Source organism: Xenopus laevis, chromosome 7S (assembly GCF_017654675.1).
Source record: "Xenopus laevis strain J_2021 chromosome 7S, Xenopus_laevis_v10.1, whole genome shotgun sequence".
NCBI lineage: Eukaryota > Metazoa > Chordata > Amphibia > Anura > Pipidae > Xenopus > Xenopus laevis.
In genome coordinates this window covers 78111967-78130914 of record NC_054384.1, presented here as the reverse complement: position 1 = coordinate 78130914, position 18948 = coordinate 78111967, and the positions used below count along the sequence as shown (strand labels likewise).

Sequence of the window (18948 nt, the reverse complement as noted above, 5' to 3'; positions counted from 1 at the left end):
CCATAAAAACTATATGGGTAAAAAGACTATTTTATACACTGAACTTACTGTACCTGCCCAAAAGATTCTGTAGACCCATAACAGTAATGACTCATTTCTTTAAATTGACCCCAGCAGCTTGGCTCCTGAATCACATCTGTTACAGTAGCTACTGGATACTACTACTAGATACTACTGGACTGATGATTTACAGTCAAATGAAAAAATTTGGGAACCCCTCTCAGCCTCAGGGCAACCATCAGGGGGGGACAGGGTGGAGAGTTGTAGGGGGCCCGAGGGTAAGGGGGGCCCTACCACGCCACACTTACTTACACTTACTTACCACGCCCATCTTTCTGAGAGCTGCTGACTTCGGGAAGGCATGGACGTTTAAGGGGCCCTGGCCACCAATTTTCTTATAATGGGGGGGGGGTCTGGCCACCAATTTTGGCCAACAATTTTTTTTTTCTCATGTGGGGTCCTAGCCACCAATATTTTTTAATGGTGGGGCCCTGGCCACAAATGTTTTTTTATGGGGGGGCCCTGACCAGGTCAGGACTGAGAATTAAAATAGGCCCTGGCATTTCAGGTACACAGAGGCCCAATAAGCCCACAGAGAGGCCCAAACAGTCCCCACCAGCCCACTAAATACTGACTTTCTGTGGCACCTTATAGCAGCCCCTCTGGCATTTGCCAGAACCCACAGATTGCCAGTCCGGGCCTGGCCCTGACCACCAATATATTTTTATTAACATGTGGGAACCCTAGCCACCAATATTTATTTTGTTTTTTTACTGTGTGGTGGGGAGGGCGGACCTGTAGGTGGGGCTTGCGGTGGGTGCAGCCCAGGGGGCCCAGGAAATTTTGTCATATGGGGCCCTGCGATTTCTGATGGCGGTCCTGCTCAGCCTGCATAATAATTGATTCCACTTTCAACAAAAAAGATAATAGTGGTATGTATTTCATTTCCCAGGAACATCTGAGTACTGGGGTGTTTTCTGAACAAAGATTTTTAGCAAAGCAGTATTCAGTTGCATGAAATTAAATCAAAAAACTGTCTGTGCAAAAATGTGGGTACTCTATTTATGTATGTGCCTTCAAAAAAGCTTAAAGGAGAATTCAACCCTAAAAACCCTACCCTACATAGACCCCCCTCCCTCCTTCCCCAACCTAAGTGTTACCCCGGGCAAATACCCCGTTTTACCAACCCCTCTGTGCAGATTCAGTCATCAGAGTTCACGGGCGCCATCTTCTTCTCTTCGGAAATCTTCGGAATGAGATCGACGTGGCGGCACATACGCAGTTGGAGCAATTTTCTGTTCCGTGACAACTGCACATGCGCTGACACTCATGAAAATTGCCGGAGCGATTGTCTCATTACGAAGATTACCGAAGCTGTTGAAGATGGTGCCTGTAAACTCCAATGCCTGAATCTGCACCGAGGGGTAAGTAAAGCGTTAGGGGGTATTTGCCCGGGGTAACATATAGGCTGGGGGGAGGAGGTAGGGGGGTCCATGTAGGGTAGGGGGTAGGGTTTTTTTAACTTAAGGGTTGAATTTATCTTTAAATATAGTTCATCCCAGTAAAGAATAACAATTTCCTTCCTAGATTGTCTAGTGCAGGTTATAAAAATACGGATACTGGGAAACTAATATTAAAGCAATGTTACTGGCATAACTACTGGTAAAAAAAATCAGCTTTTCCTAGATAAGGTCAGAGACAATGTAATAGATGTATTACAAAGTCTGTTCTACAGTTCACAAAATCATGCAGACAAAATGTTTCCTGTGAATGGGAGATGATGTCACTTTGAATGATACCATTTCAGTTTTACAATAGCAGCTGAAAAAACAGTCCTTCAAACAAGAAAGCCATGACCCTTGGAAAAATAGCCAAGCTGCTTTAACTAGCTCATCGCAGGACATATAGGAAACTTGGTATATCGGGTTATAGGCAGATATGCAGAGGTTGAAATCTACTTCAGCCTTTAACATACTTATAAAATGAGTCGAGTAAAGTGACCATTAGGCTGACATCAAACCTGATGATTTCTCTTCTGCTAGATCCTTTTGGCAACAGTGATTTAACAATTGTTTCCAATTTATAAAGTCAAGAAATCGAGCTGCAGCGTGCTCGATCTGCCAGGGGGGCCCAGCGGGGGTGCGGCCCCTGGCCCAGTTGCTCCCCCGGTAGTTACGCCACTGTTACCTGCCTGTTTCATTTTGCGCTGGTACTAGGTTTAGGCCTGGAATGGAGTTGGATAACTAATTAACCGATAAGCAATTGTAAGGGGCCCGAAGGCTCAGCCAGGAGTAGCGGACCTAGGAGGAAGCACCAGTCCAATAGTTCGAGGTACAGGCAAGGGTATAGAAAGAGAATGGTCGAAGTCCAGGCAATAAGGTCAGTTCAGGCAGCAAAGGTTCAGAATACGAAATCAGGCAAAGGTCAATACACAGGATCAGGAATGATAATCACAGGAAGCGCACCCAGGAACTCATGAGGAAGAACCTATAGTAGGGCACAGTCTGCAGTGCTTCTGCATCTTTTATAGGCCTCCTTTGGTGCCAAAACAGACGCAGTGGCGTCATGACGCTGGCGTCTTCACGCTGGCGTCTTCGCGCAGGCGTTTTGACGCTGGCGTCTATTCTGACGCTGGTGCATAGGCGCCGGCGACCAATCCGATGCTGGCGGATATTCTGACGCTGGCGTGATGTCACAGAACTGCGACCAGAAGGAAGCACATGGAGAACGCCGCCATCTTGGATTCGGCCATCTTGGGACGCCAGGTAAGAACTCCTTACAGCAATATATATTACATTACCCTGTTGTGTAGTTCTACCTTAAGGTAATAGTCAAAAAACAAATTAAAATAAAAAAACTATTCCTCAATTAAGTACAAAATGATAAACAGTGGTCATGTCCCAGGAAACCCCCAGTCCAAGGGTTATACATCATTTGGTGAAGCAAATCAAAAACAAAAATCGAGAGTGACCTACTGTTTAGTAGAAAAGCAGCCCAAATATTTCTTAAAAGTAAAAAATCTTTATTTGGACGTACATAACGTGTTTCGTGCCGAGGTGGGCACTTACTCAAAGGATGTCCATGAGCACGAAACGCTTTAGGGGCCTATGGGGTTTTTTTGCAATTATTTTTCCTTTAAAAAAAAACCATTCACTGACCAGTGTCCACTGACCTCCCCCCCCCCGCGTGCATGCCAATGCTTGCTGTGACACTGCCTGGGACTGGGAAATACTGTAATTTAGGCAAGGCAGGTCAGGTGCGTGCATCATGTTTATATGTGCGTCACAGTGCGTGATGCGCATGCATCTGTGTGTAATCTCTCTAAGTCGGGCTGTCTTCGTTGGAATTACTTAGTTCACCTGCCCTCACCAGTGACGTCACTGTTGTGCGCCGAAGCAGACTTCAGCTTCGGAGAGTTGAGAGCACGCACTTGCACATGCAGTCCGAGTCTGACGCAGAACAGACACGCAGTCTGACTCTTCTTGCCTAAATATAGCTATTAGCTGTCTTCTTGCCTGAATCCTGCCTAAATTGTTTCCCAGTCAGCTAGAAAGCAAGGCACGGGGGGAGGGGAAGGCAGCACCTGGTCCAGCAGCAGTTGGGTGCTTTGCAGCCTGCTGCAGGACAGTCAGTGGACAGAGAAATCTTTTTTTTTTTTAATTAAAAACTTCAGCCAGCAAAGCAAACACAGACTGAATCAGCAGGTACCGCTTGCAGACCACGCCGAAAAAAATGTGGTACCCTAGAAGGGGGCCCTGTCAAAATGTAACCTAGGGGCCTCACATGTCCGTAATCTGCCACTGGACCCCGGCCTGTGACCCCGACTACACCTCTGCCTACCAATCTTGTACAGTATTGCCCGATTGGTTCCGACCCAGCCTGACCATCAACTGCGCTTCCGGTTACCTGTTCTACTACTTTACATTCGGTTCCATAGCCTGCCCAGAACTCTCTCCTTGGTCCTCTGACATTATTACCTGGAGGCATCTGAGTAGCTGAAGGCTCCTCCTGAGGCCAAAAGCTTCTGCTATAGGCAGAAAAATGAGCCAAGACCTGTGTTTGGGGTTAGTTCTAGGTTTGGGATACCCTACATTCAGTGTATTTTCTCCTTTTGCAATATTGGTGGGGGGATGCATGGGTTACAAAAATAGAGATTTGTGAGTAGGAACAAACTTGTACCGTCTTTTCTGTATTATACATCTTAATTACTTAATAATCACTCTCTTCTTCAGTAAACAAAAAGGCCCTGTCCAGTAATCCCATATAGCACTCACTTGCCTCTAAACAAATCCACTTCTGCTATATTTCATAGCAACCAGCTTTGTTGTTCAACACCCCCAATATATATATATTATGTTAGTCAACACAACTACTCAAAGCTCACCATTAGTAATCAGCACCTGCCTTAGTAATGGGCACTAGTGATGTGCTGGTCATGAAAAACTCAACCAGCAACCGACCCTAACCTGCAAAACCTTAATCTGCAAAATGTTGCCAATGTAGGACCCGCACTCATGATTTCTTGCTCTCTACACTACATTCTGTGTGTGCCTCTGGTTTCAAGACAGGGAGTCTTTGGGAGCAGTGGAGGAGTGTACTTCCCCAGTTTGACCTGCACTCAACTCTAACCCAAAATCACTGTTCAAATTTCAATCCAAACCCACTCCACCCATGCGTGGATTTGGGGTTAAACACCACATCACTAATGGGCTGAAACACCTGAAGCTCACAATGCCTCCATATTCCAGATTGCCCCTAAATATGTTATACCCATAAAATGCAGTGGCATAAAGCTGAACCTATAAGAAAAACTGCTTCCAACATAGCATTATAGTCCACATATTTTCAGGTTAGGGTTGCCACCTGTTTTTGACCTGAACAGTTTGGTTTTTCTTAGGCCTATTTGGGTCTCAACTGTCTGTGCAGTTTTCAGCCTTGTGAAACTGGAACAATAATTTGGCCAGTAATTGAAAAACATCTAAATAATGTGGTACTCACTGTGGGGTTTTTTTTTCTATGAACATGGTTTAGAGCTCGGGTTGCCACCTTTTCAGTTTTGAATCAGACATCCCCATTTTTCAAATGACTGGTTCAAAACTTTCTGTCCAGTTTAAAACACTGAGAAATCTGGACAGAACTCCAGCCAGCTAAGAAAATAGTGATGCAATAACCCCTAGCATTATAACTCCACCCAACATCATTGTGCCCACCCCTGTTGTCATCAGCTTTGTTTGGGTTTAGCCAAAGGGAAAAGGTGACTACCCAACCTGAGGTAAGTTTCCATCAGAAGCCACATTGTCGGGCAGAAAGTACCGCTATAGCATCCATAACATAAAAATAAATACAAAGGTATTATAGATGTGATTCCTATATTGGCTAACAATAAAAATACAGCATCATTTCACAAACAAAAATGGCAGTGGAAAAATATAGATTCTTATAAAAGCCTTAAAAAGTCTGCCCTTATTTTAGTTTATGCTATCCTATTTGTTAGACATTTCAAAGGATTGACAAGATAATATACTCTGCTTGTAATTGATATCACATTTGTATGTGCTGTAGGACAACCAGACTAGGGCATTTGTCTGGGTGGGGCAAGTGAAAATTATTCAATATTATTAAAGTTTATATTGTAGGGTACATGGTGCAGGCTTGGGCTTGAATGTGAGACACCTGTGGGAAAAATATTTGTAAGATATACAAATCCTTCACTAAAAGATTCAAGTTAGACAACTGGCCTAAAATCCAAATGGTGAACAGTAGATATATGCCCCCTGCTCTGCTATCATTTTGTGTCTATATGTTTTTATTTTACTATTTCTTTCATATGCATATTTGCACACATTTTAAATAGACTTTAAAGGAACAGTTCATTTCAGTTCCATAAAAGTCTCTGCCAGATGTCAGTCATTGATTACTTCTGTGCTACTATATATCCTTAGATACTGTTCTTCTAAGTACTGTATCCCTTTGTAACCAACATAATACAGTTGTTTAATGGACAACTGTCCACTCCATGTTTTTCAAAGGAAAAAAAGCTTTGAGCAAAGAAAATTCTGCACAGCATTCTCAATTCCTTGGGTTGATCTATCACGGGTGTAGTGCACTGGGGCCAGGAAACCTAGTCCATAAAGTAGAAATTTTAAGAACTATCAGGTCTCAAGATATTATTACATTGTCGTTATTTTAGGACATACAGTTCTGCAATATCTATAAAACAGCATGTTGGCAACTCCTCAAATTGTCTCTGAGTTAGGGATCTTCTCTGTTTATGACTCTTCTCTGTTTTTTTCATTCTCTGTTCTAAGGAGCACATCAAAAAGTCTATGGATGTGAAGAAGGCTGCGCTATATTCCTATAAAGCATTTGCAGTGAACTATGTCTTCACCTTCGACAAATGGGTCCCAAAGTATTCTGGGAAGGACCACAGCTGTCGCAAGATTTATGACGTGCAGAAGCGACAATGAATAGCAGCTCCTACAATGCTTTAGGAAGAATAAGAGAACAGGTCTGGGCAGGTTTCCCAGTTTGGCATGTCTCCTCTTTATCAGAAACGTTCAAATTGTGTTATTTCAACCACCTTTGATCTGTAAGCTTTTAAATTGGCCTAAAGGTCAGTTAACTTTAATCAGCCTGAGGGATATGGGAGGGCACCCGTGTTTAACGTACACAGTATATCTGTCCATACTGCACTTCAGCTGATTTTAAGATGCATTTATAGCAAAGTGATGGATGCAATACCCAGTGGCAGAATTAAAAAAAAAAAAGTTTAACATTATGACAAATTTTGATAATGAATATAGTACAAGTGTTGTATTCATTGTTTACAACTGTGGCTCAGCAACAGGTGCAGGCAGTAACTAATCAGTGACTTGAGGGGGGGCCACATGGATCATAACGGTTGCTTTCGAATCTGAGCTGAACACTGAGGATCAATTGCAAACTCACTGAACAGATATGTCCCATGTGGCCACCCTTCAAGTCGCTGACTAACTCAGCGTTAGAGAGCTGAAAAGCAGGAAGTTGTATTCTGCTATGTTATGTTAGACATCCAGTGACTCCAGCCTTTATAGATTACATTTTTGCCTAACTAACTATAAGAAACATTTTTATTTTGCACAGCCTATCTATTTACCCAGTTTTTATTTTATTTATTGTAGGTAAGATTATAAGCAGAAATGGCTCCTGTATAGCAAATGAACCCTTGGACACGTATTTCAATTCAATTTGCAAGTCGATGTTCCTTTTATTCTAAGTTGATTGATGAGGTTTTGAGATTTTTTTTCCCTCTGAATTGTTTTCAGGTAAGAGACTGACACCCAGTGGTAAGACCTCTGTACAGCATCTGCTTAGGTGCCAGTAATTTGCTTACTTCAATGAAGTGGCAGGGCCTGGCACATAAGGCTTTTTTATTCTCATGCTCAGTAGAAGAAGGGGACCCACTTTCCAAAAATATGTTTCTCTACAGTACTTTATAGGTTAAGATATACCTGCTGTATGCATGCACATAATGTAAAATAATAAACATTGCCGCATCTAATGAAAATTACGCATCCTGCCATGCTGCCCAAACTACACTTTGAATGTTCTCCCCCCCATCTTTAGTCATTGGTTAATAGCCAGTCATGTGATTCAAGCATAGGGTGGGCTACGTTTTTATCCCATAATTTCCTTTTGTCTAGAATATCTTAAGATAAGGATAAAAATGAACTCTGTTTCTTCATTTAAAATTTTTGATTTAAATTTACAATTTAAAATTACTTTTCACTTAGGATCAATAGGTGTATGCTTCTAAGAGTATTCGAATAGACAAATATCCTTAATACATGGATGTCGGTGGACAACCATACAAGCTGCAGATAATTGTGCAAAACTATTTGTGCATGTAGGGCTGCCTTAACAGGAAGTAGTTTTCCTTTCAGGTTACTCAGCAGCAGGGTTGGGTTTGCATGAGGGGATGCAAAGATTGTTGACTTTATAAACTAAAGGTGGCCATACACAGGCAGATTAAAGCTACCGATACCGGTCCTTTAGACTGATACGGCAGCTTATCTGCCCATGTGTGGGGGCTCCCAATGGGTCCAACCAATTGATATCAGCCCAAAAATCGGCCAGATACCGATCGGTCAAGTTTGATTTTTCGTACGATCTAGGACCGCATTGGCTAGTTGTTGTCGGAGCCCATTTGTAGTATCGTAATCCGATCGTTCGGCCCAAGGGCCTCACATTCAGATTCATCTGATATCGCCCAGCCTTGGGCATATCGGGTCAAGATCCCTCGTTTCGCAAGGTCTTATAGTGTATGGCCACCTTAAGAAAGTTTTATGAATTGGGAGGTTCTCAGGATGATCTCAAGGCCATGGCACCTACCAAAATGGTTTGCTATGTTTAAAGAAATTAAGACTATCATTTTATGGGCTCTAGTATTTCTTACACTATGAGTACAACCTTACTTCTGAGGTTTGCAAATCTACTGTGGGTTAAGTATAATATGATATATATTTCAAAACTGAACTGCTGCCTTATGCCATATTTTATACAAATAAACCAAAACCATACATTTTTATTTTACGTTAAAATCAGGGGTGTTTCGATGATCCTTAGCGCCCTGAGGCGGCCTTTCTGATGCCCCATCGCTAGTGCATGTTAAAGGGGAACTCCACAAAAACAACTTAACTTTATGAAAAGTAAACCTTGCAATATACATTGATTAAAAAATATTCAGACTTTTCATTATTTTTTAATGGTTTCTGACAGTTCCCTAAGCCTAGCCCCCTGCTCTCCTGCTGATCTCTCTGACTACTTCACTGAGCTGGCTGACTACTGTTACTTTGTATCAGCAGCCATCTGTCCTCAGCCTGCATCCTCCAAACCCCACAATTCCCTGCACACGTGATTTCAATAAAGAACATCACAGTGCAATGCATTGTAGGTTATGTAGTTCCTGCATGCTGTCTGTAAGCTGTGGAGAAGTTGTTACAATCAGTGTCGGACTGGGACACCAGGGGCCCACCCAAAAACCTTCGACCAGGGGCCCACTCTCAGTACTATTCCTCACTCAACCTCTATTCTCCTAGTCTCTTTACATACTTTAATCTATTATTCCATCTATTTAGCCTTTTTGTTCTCATAGAAAAGGGCAATAACCATGAAATAGGCCAAATTTTTAGCAGCATGAGGGCCCACTGACACCTGGGCCCAACAGGAGTTTTCCTGGTATTCCGGTGGGCCAGTCCAGCACTGGTTACTATTTGTCAGTGTTTTAGTCCCTCCTTAGTGTTTTAGTCCCTCCTTTCCTGCTAGGATTTCAAATGATGCAGAAATAGAACAACTGTTATCCAGCTGGATTTCAGCATAGAAAATGGCATTTATTCATACTTTTAGAAGAAACAGGTAACTGTGATGGGTATATTAGGAGTTTCTGTGTTATGTGGGCCTCTATCAAATTTTGGTTTGGAAGCCGGAGTTCCCCTTTAAGGGGTAAAAATAAATAATTTCTTTTTCTAATGAACATAGTTAGCAAAATGCAGGGTTAGCCAGCAGGTGGCGATAAGTCCACTTGTGAGCTTATATAAGACAGTGCCTTGCTGAGGCACTACTTATTTTGGCCTGTAATATCTATAAGCAGCATCAGGCTGAAGTGGCTAGACCTTTGGGAAGGTTGGTACTGTTGGTACCGGGCTAGCTAGTGGATAGCAGTGGCAAGTGAATTCACTGTAGGAGTAAAAGTTAGAGAGGTCTAGCAAGCACGGACAGCCTGTTGTCCTAACAAAGAGTAATAGTTTGGGCTAGAGCCCTGAGATGCCGGTACACCAGGGGTAGGGAATTATGCATTCATGGGAAGGTTAGTAGAGAGCCTACGGGAGAAGCTGTTAATTTTACCTTAAAGGTCTTCTTCAGTTGAGGAATATTGGGGGGGGGAAAGAATGCTCCCTATTCAACTGACTTGCAGATTCATCATGTGTTTTTACCATTTCTGTGCTGTTAACTGCATCATCCGCCATACTTAACCTGAGGCTGCTGCCTGCTGTAATGTCACACCTGTTTATCTACTTGATCTTAAGGAAGAATCCACTGAAACGATATGTTGGGCTTAAAATATTTATATAAGTAGAGAACATTTAGATCATTTTACTGACTTGAAGTTATACACACAATTTAAGCATAGTAACAGGGGGCTGCTAGTGATGAATTTACAACTGTTGCAAGATTTCAAGTCCCCTTTAGTTTTTACTATATTACCCTGGTGTGTTCTTTATATAGATGTCCTTTATGTTACCATAAGAAGTAATTCCACATCCTATTTTATTATATTAGTGAAGCAAAATAAATTTCACTTGCACTATAAAAAGTATTTAAATCTTGTTTTTTTTTTTCATTTTGCCATTTTGTGGACACTGTTATTAAGGCACGCTTTGCATCATATTATACATCAATTGGGAGTCCACATCTGATTTCCATTAAGTTAAGCCCAAGGGACTCGCCCCAGTTCTCAGGCGATACCATATAAGTGATTCCTTTATCAAAAGATAACTGTCCCAAGGCTTTTTTTTCCATAAAAAATGTTATTTTATTTAAGTTAGCATTAAAATTCAGTTACAAACAAACCCCACCAGGCCCACCTTACGCGTTTCGCACCCTCCGGCGCTTAGTCATAGGTGTATCTGTGAACAACATGTCCTCTGCGGGATTTATACCCTATCAATCCCTCCCATTTTCTTTAAAACCAATCAAATTCTGTGAGGGATTAACCCTACTTTGTTATTGTTAAATTTAAAATAATATTTGAATTTACAAACAGTGATATATGTAAAAGAATACAAACACCCCACACAGGCAAGTTTGGGATGATATTAACAAATATATATATATATAGTCAGAACCAATTCTACCCCTTTAAGGAAATGGATAACCTTGATCTAAATTTTAAAATTTAAATATTATTTTTGCATGAATTGCAATGAGGGAATATATAAAATATTAAATTATCCTTTCTTAGTTCAATATTAACTTCAAAAAGCATATCAAGATTTTTCTTTGATTTATAAATTTTCTAATATTTTCTCAAAATTTTTTTCCCAGCCTAGCTATCTTGGGAGTTTAGCGATGACAAGGCCCATTCTATCCAACCAGTTTGTTTGGTTGATGCGTTGATGCCTGTATTCTTGTCCGCTAATGGATCAGTTTGATGGGGAGTTTAGTAGTTAGACCCAAGTATCACCGTATATTACATCATGTCATTTGCTTGCTGCAGTTATGCACAATTTTAAATCTCAGTGGGGACGCGTGTTAAATATCTGCCTTGACCAATAAAATGTAGAAGTGATAAGGATCCTCTTGTTTGGAGTGTGGCTTTGAAGTTTGCTGCACATCTATGGGGTGCCATTTGTCCCAAAAATATTCTGTTTGCAAAAAATACATTTTGTACAAATACACTGATAAATAAATAGCTATATTTTTAGTCAAGAATGTGAACAAAACCAACGTTGTTTACAAAAGTTTACAAAACACAAACTACATTCTGTAAATGTACCCATATTTTCTGTATTTTGTCTCTCAAACAGTAACTTACAATTAGGGTTGCCACCTGACAAAATACCAGCCAAGGCTATAGCTGTATTACAAATTTACTGACAATGTCGTTTTATGGTAAATTTTTAAGGACCTGTCATTCTGCCCCTGGCCTGCTCCCAATTCCTGCTTCCAACTGGTACTCCACTCACAAAACTCATGTTAATCACCCCCATTCCATCCATTTATGGGTGCACTGCCAATTTGTGTGCACTGCCAAACCGCTTACTACGCAGGAGGCCCCGTTTCGTCAATACTACTGTTTTTTATGCAACCAAAGCGTGCCTCCAAACCTGTAATTAAAAAATAAGCACCTGCTTTTAGGCACTGAGCGCAACATCCATGGGGTTAGTCAACAACATGTTGCTCACAAGCCATTGGTTGGGGATCACTGCTCTAATTTAAATCTACTATTGGCTAAAAAAACAGCCATTCCATGGGTGTGTGTGTGTGGTTACCAATGCCTTATTTGTAGGCATAGGTCATGGGAAGGCAAGAACAGTAAATACTACATGCAGGGGTCAAGCACAGCAAAAGATATTTGTAACAAAATATTGACTAGTATTAGTCATAACAGTGCAGGCAGGGGCAGGCACGGATTTGTGGAAAGACCACCAGGAACAGGCCTAGGGAGGCAGGATTTTAAGAGGTGGCATGCTGCCCAACTACATTCACATTGGTTCAGAAACACTGGGGATGCACAGGAGATACAAAGGATACGAGTTTCCCATGCTCCAATCCCCATCGCTCCAGTCCCGATGATGAAAAATTGTGCTTGTACACGAATAAAGGGATGGGGACGGGGCAACAAACGCCCATGGGCTTGGGGGCACCCACTATGTAAATCCGGCCCTGGGACAGTAACTGTTCAAACAGACATGGTACCAATCATTGCAACATAAGCACTAACATTCTAAGCTGTGCAACATCATCTCAGCTTCCTTATCATCTCACTATTCCGTGCTGTTTATGGCTAAGCCAATGCATCGAGAACTAAATAGTTTGGTTGATACTTCATAGTACTTCATCTTCTTCTGCTGGTAATAAATAAACTTTCAACTGCAACTCAACCTTCAGTCTCTCTCTTTCTTTTGGAGGACACTTTCTTCATTCTCTATGCCTGTTGCCTAGCAACTGCCAGGAAACCATATATAGCCAGCAAGCTAGGTAGTTGTCAAATAATATAAAGGTTATCAAATAATATAAAGGAAGACTCATAATTACCATGTAATTATTATCATGTAAAACATATCACTTGAAACTGTTACAGTATATTTAATAGGCATTCTGAATGCAAAATAATGCAACAGCAGCCCTAAGCTAATTAGATAGGTACTATTTGAATATTAGTCTCAGTGATCTTAATTATGTCAGCCCTGTGTGTATAAGTAATCGGAAATTATACTGTGTATAGGCACACATATATATATACTAAATAAACCTACATTCACTGTATAAAGATTAGACTTTTAGTTATGGTTAAAAATATAATTTTAGGGAAAAGGTTGTTCCCTCTCTGTAGAGAAAATGACACTGTATGGCTTAATGTAAAGGTCAGTCAAGGAGTGAAGGTTACAGGCTGAGCAGACAGAGAAGGAAGGCAGTGGAAATGATTATAGCATGCAGAACTCATTAATAATCCAATAACCACACCACATTGCAGCACTCCTAATGATTTTGCTTTTTAGTTTTCTCTATTAAAATAGATCTTGGCTGCATTTATTCCTGGGTGTATCCAGGGGACTGATACAAACATAATATCACGCATTAGCTCTAACGGATATTCAGTTTTGGAAGCAAACCAACCTCGCTATTATTATTTTTATACAGTGCTCCCTCATTATTTTGCCATTAGAATTGTCTGTATTTAAATGCATTTAAATGCCGCTATGCACTCAGGAAGTTCTGTATATAAATGTAGCTTTGCACTTTTGATGTGCTTTTTGCTCCTCACTAACTGGATCCCTTTAGTTGACCAACAATTGTGATGCCTGAAGAGTCCTGGACCAGCTCATGTCTGGGACCCACAGAACTCAAAGCATTGTGATTTTTGTTTACTTCCCCACCATCATCCTGCACTATACTGGAGATAATACAAATAACTGAACATGCCAGAGGACCCCGAATACACCAGTGAGTCCATGTGGATAATATAGAAATATTCTGTAAAAATGTTTAGGTAAATGGCACAAGGGGCCATTTTAGCAGACAATATTGCACATACAAACATTTGACATTATCACTAATCTCTTTTCTCTGGGGTCAATGGAAAACAGCAAAGTTTCAAGATCAACTTTTTTAATGACAGTCATTTCATTGGATCATAATCTGAGCATTTGCCTACTGACAACAAATTAAGTAATTTCACAGGTCTGTGTTTGTATAATGACAATATAAGTGTCGCAGGGTCATAACTTGTTTTACCTTATGCCTAGTTGGCTGGTTCAGCAATAAGCAGGGGCTACTTTCAGCTCTTGAGATGAGTTGAACCTTTACCTTAAAAAACAAGTTTACGACTAGTAAACCTTGAAACTGTTTTTCACTTTTGATTGGGAAACATATCTTCTGATTGTCTTAATATGCACCGCAGAACACTGCTTACTGTAAGTGGATGCAAGTGACTGCAATATCTTCTTAAACAGTATTCATATATACAGTACAGGCTGGATACACAAAGGAAGATGAATTCTACAAACTCCTTCACTTTCTGCACTGCAAGAACTCAGTGACCCAGCTTGTCACACAAATACAGTGCTACCATAAATACATTACATTACATATATTCTGTGTTTTAAAACATGTAATTTTGTAGTTTTCACTCCTTTTTCAGGCTAAACATTGCAGTTCCTAGGACTTTCTAGGGCTCGTTTATTACCTGTGGACAGGATGTAATGAAGAAAAAGCGGCACAAAGCTCCAAGTTTTTTTGCACATTATTATAATGAACATTTACTGTATTTATAAAGTGCCAATATATTCTGCCGCGCTGTGTAATAATTGTGTTTATATATTGATAGATTACATACAAACATACCAATAACCTATAAAAGAGATAGCGAGAGCCCTGCCTAAAGAGTTTACAATCTTTGCACCCATTGCCCAAATGCACAGGTCCTTTTGTTCCAATATGAAGCAACACTATACTCATGATATAAGGATCTTCCAACTTACCCCCTAATGTGCACTGGTGCAAATTGGGCAGTCTTGCCCTATCATCAGCACTACTTTTGCTTTTTCTGTCTGTATCTCTTCTGAATCACTGAACAGATTCGGCAAACTGAATGACAGGTGTGACCTTAGTGAGTAGGTGAAAGGCACAGCCTTTTGATAACTCTCAACTCCACTTTAAAGGTTTGAGGTCAAATGAGTTGTAACATAACGTAACTTCACCTTTTTAAATAAACTTATGTCTAGTTAATAATATTGCACTGCATGTTCAGTAATAATTGCTCATTTAAAGGAACGGTAACATCAAAAAATTAACGTATTTTAAAGTAATTAAAGTATATAGTAGTGTTGGCATGCACTGGTAGGAATAGTTTGTTTGCTTCAGGAACTCTACTCTTTTTTTATAAAAATAAGCTACTGTGTAGCCATGGGGTCAGCTATTCAAAGCTGAAAAAAAGAGAAAAGGCACAGGTTACACAGCAAATAACAGATATGCATGGGATTTTACCATGGCAGGGCAACAGTACAATATATTGCCATTCCTTGAAACTTTCATTTTTAGATGTTAACGTTCCTTTAAATTGTATGCATTGATGTCAATGAAATGGGCATATGATAACAAATTTATTTTTATGGAGTACATTTTAATGACATTCTCTGTTTTTACTAAATTATATTGACTACTACTTAAAACAAAATTCTCCAAAACTGCTTGAAATGTGTATTGGCCTATAGGCTGAGACTACATTTTTTCAATACTGGGGAATACTGTAAAAATCATTTTCAACACAATGTATAGTATAAGTCAAGGGCACTGTCCATGTGAAGTCTGTACAACCTTCACCTGTTTTCATGGGTTTCCTTCAAGGGTTCTGGCTTCCTCTCAATGGTCAAAACCCCTAATGTAAAAAATCATACTAGTAGGTTTCTAAAGGTTTTGGTTCTAGTGGGCTTGTATCAACTGTTTGTGTCTGGAAAATTAGATTCAAAACCACACAGGTAGGGTTGCCATCTTTTGCTCAATTCTGTGGTGTCAATGGGCAGTTTTCGTAATTTGAAAAAAATAGGCTGACAGTTTTGACCTGAAAAGCCCTTTCAAAAACCAAGCTGTCTGGGTTGAAACTGGCCAGGGGCAGGGATTCATGTGAATAAATGAAGCATTCACTGAAAATGACTGCATAATACTGTATGTTGGTGCTATATAGTAACAGCAGCCAAACACGTGTGAATATTTTCAGCCTTGCATGTGCAATCCTCCTACATGGCAGGCATGAGAAAAAGAAGGCTTGTCTAAAACTGAAAAAGGAGAAAATAAAGCTCACCACTGTTCATCATAGGCAAATTTCACAACCCTCTGTTAATTTGTATTTCATTTTAAGGAGAATAAAAAGTGTGAACACTCAGCTTGTATAATTATGAACAGATAAAACCCTTTATAAGTGAATAGAGAGAAAACAATGCACCTTTTGATAAATATGTCCCCTTATCTCATCCAGAACTTTGTTTTTGTCTCCTCAGAGTCTCATGCTTGCTGTTTTGGAAGAAAAGATAATGGATAATTAAACAAAAATGCTGAATAATTCTGGATAATGTATTGTGTCAACAAAGTAAATCTTTATTTTACTAAAAATTCTCAATGACAAATATGAATGTACAAATACAAGGACATGGGTTTAACCCATCTTTTTAAAAATGCAGAAACATGTTTAAGAACGTGTGCAGTAGCACCTGCCAACCAGGGTTGCCACCTGGCCGGTATTTAACCGGCCTGGCCTGTAAAAATGATGGCTGATCCCAATGTTATTAATAGGGAAAAAAGATAAATTTAAAGGAAGGCCGGTATTTTTTTCCAGAAAAGGTGGCAACCCTACTGCCAACGTTTAGGGCTAATGGAAACTTCATAAATCTAGTGAAGATAATATGTAATGCACTGACTTGTAGGAGCTAGATGATACAGTAGCTTTGATCTCCAGCACTGACACCAGAAAAAGATACAAAGTTCTGAAATTTAATTAAAATAAGGGGGGTTTTAGCAGAAAGCTCAGAACATTTAGCATCTGTACTTAGATTTGTAACAATTTAAGATAATCGAGAATACAATTGTAACTATTTAAGATAAGCAGAAGAGAACTGACTAGCAGCTTAAGGCTAGGGCCACACAGGGGCAGAAAACTGCTAGACGAAATCCGCTGATTTCTGCACTACAGTAGCCTCCTCTCTCTTATGCATTGAATTGACTCTGCACAAACACACTTGGTGGATTTTGGCGAAAAACCACAAATCTCTGAATTTTGAGCCTAGATCTGCCGATTCAATGTGGAAGAGAGAGGAGGCTACTGCCGGTGGTAGGGCAGAAATCAGCCAGTGAATTTCAGATAGCCGTTTTTGGCCCCCGTTTGGCCCTAGCCTAAAGGACAGTTTTACCTTCATTAGCAAAACTGTTATAACACATAAAACATGACCCTAAAACCTGCCACATTTTTTAAAATGGACATAGTAATTATAGATACTGATATTTAAATCTTTTAGTCCCTGTTTTCATTTTTCAAATGTTGGGAGGTTGCACCTGCGTGATGACGTCGGGGGGGGGCATATTGATAAGCAGTAGAAGGAATAAGAGAGGAAGGCAGAAGAGTTACCTGCCCAGCACCCTCCCCTCATTGTGCCTCTTCTGCCTACCACTAGTTCTGGCCCGGCTTGGGATCCTCTGAAAGGGAATACATTTATACATAAAAACATTCAACAGAATCTAGTCAACGAAAAAAAAGAAACACATAAAGTATAACAGGCTGACAACACTATAATTAATTGAAAAGGCATAAATAATATATGACAGTAAAGGCAAGGTAAAATTACAAGGGACTAAAGTATTTAAATTTAGATGATGTGTGACATCACCATAATTTTAATATATTTTAATAATTTCCTTTACAGGTGAATCGTATTTTAGTTGTCTGTTAGCGCCCAAGATTTTTTTTATTTTGTTAAAGTAACTTTAGAAACAATCAAAATAATCTCTTTGTTGTTAATACAGTATTTCTTATCTTACTAGAACAATATGTTCATTATAATTTTCAGATAAATAACCCAGGGCTTTGTCTTGCTTACAGGAAAATACCCCGGATTGGTTTGCTTACGGCCATCTTCTGTATTTTAACATTGTACTGTATTTTTATCATCTCAGCTGCATTCAGCCTATCTGTAATTATTCTGTGTTAGCAGTTGCCTTTCCTGCTGTACTTGATATTTGCCCACTGTTCTCTGCTGCTTTACTGCACACTCTTCCCATCTGTGTTGTTATTTCTCCAGTTACTTAACGCTCAGGAAATATGTTCATATACTGTGTGTATTATGCCACACCCTGTTTCACTCAAGGCTAGGATTGCCACATTTTCTAGAAAGAAAATACTGACCTTCCTATATTTTTATCTTTCTGTCGTTTTACTATTAATAAAATTGGCACCAAACATACTTTTTATTGGCCCTACCCAAGGCATACCTCTTTACCATAGAAATCATGACTATTCTGGGAAAAACATTAAGGTTGTCAGGTATATAAGTATTCATTGAATACAAACACCTTTTGAAATGTGATCTGTATATTGTATGCTAAACAATAATAACAATAATAAATGTAAAATAGGTTAAAAATTAAAAGAGTTTTTTGGGGGTCTGCTTCCCCTTGTGCTTTAAATAATCTGTCAGCTTTAATTAGAAAGAAAGGGTGTTCAGCAGATGAAGAATGTGTTCTAAATACAAGCGTGTTTATTTAGGCCATGCTTGCCAGCCAACTGTCTATAATTTGTAGAGACCTGTCTCTCTGTATCAACCTCAAAGTAATTTTGGTACTCAAGTGGCACATAGTGTTTGTGCAACAGTCGAAAGCACTTTAGGTTATGTAGGATCCCCATATCCATGAATTCTATCTTAAGATATGTTTTAACTAGAGTATACTGTAAATATAATAATCTGGTCAGTTTGACAAAATGAAGATACATTACTTCCACATCATGTACATAATAACAAAAGTTATGCCCTTCCACTAGGATTAATACGAGCAGCCCCTTTGGCATTTGCCAGAACGCACAGATTGCCAGTCTGGGCCTGATAATAGGTATAAATCAAACACACATGCAATATGAAGGTTAGTAGGCATAGAGATGCCATTTATAATAATAAAGAAGCAGCCTGTGCTAATAATGAAACCACA

General features: G+C 39.8%; 1 long non-coding RNA gene across 1 annotated transcript; it reads left to right on the top strand.

The window, feature by feature from the left end:
- Nucleotides 1-6583: 6583 nt before the first annotated feature.
- LOC121396489 lies at nt 6584-18432 on the top strand. Its single transcript, XR_005963066.1, has 2 exons — nt 6584-7304; nt 16257-18432. It is a non-coding gene; the product is annotated as an uncharacterized LOC121396489 (long non-coding RNA).
- Nucleotides 18433-18948: the final 516 nt, after the last annotated feature.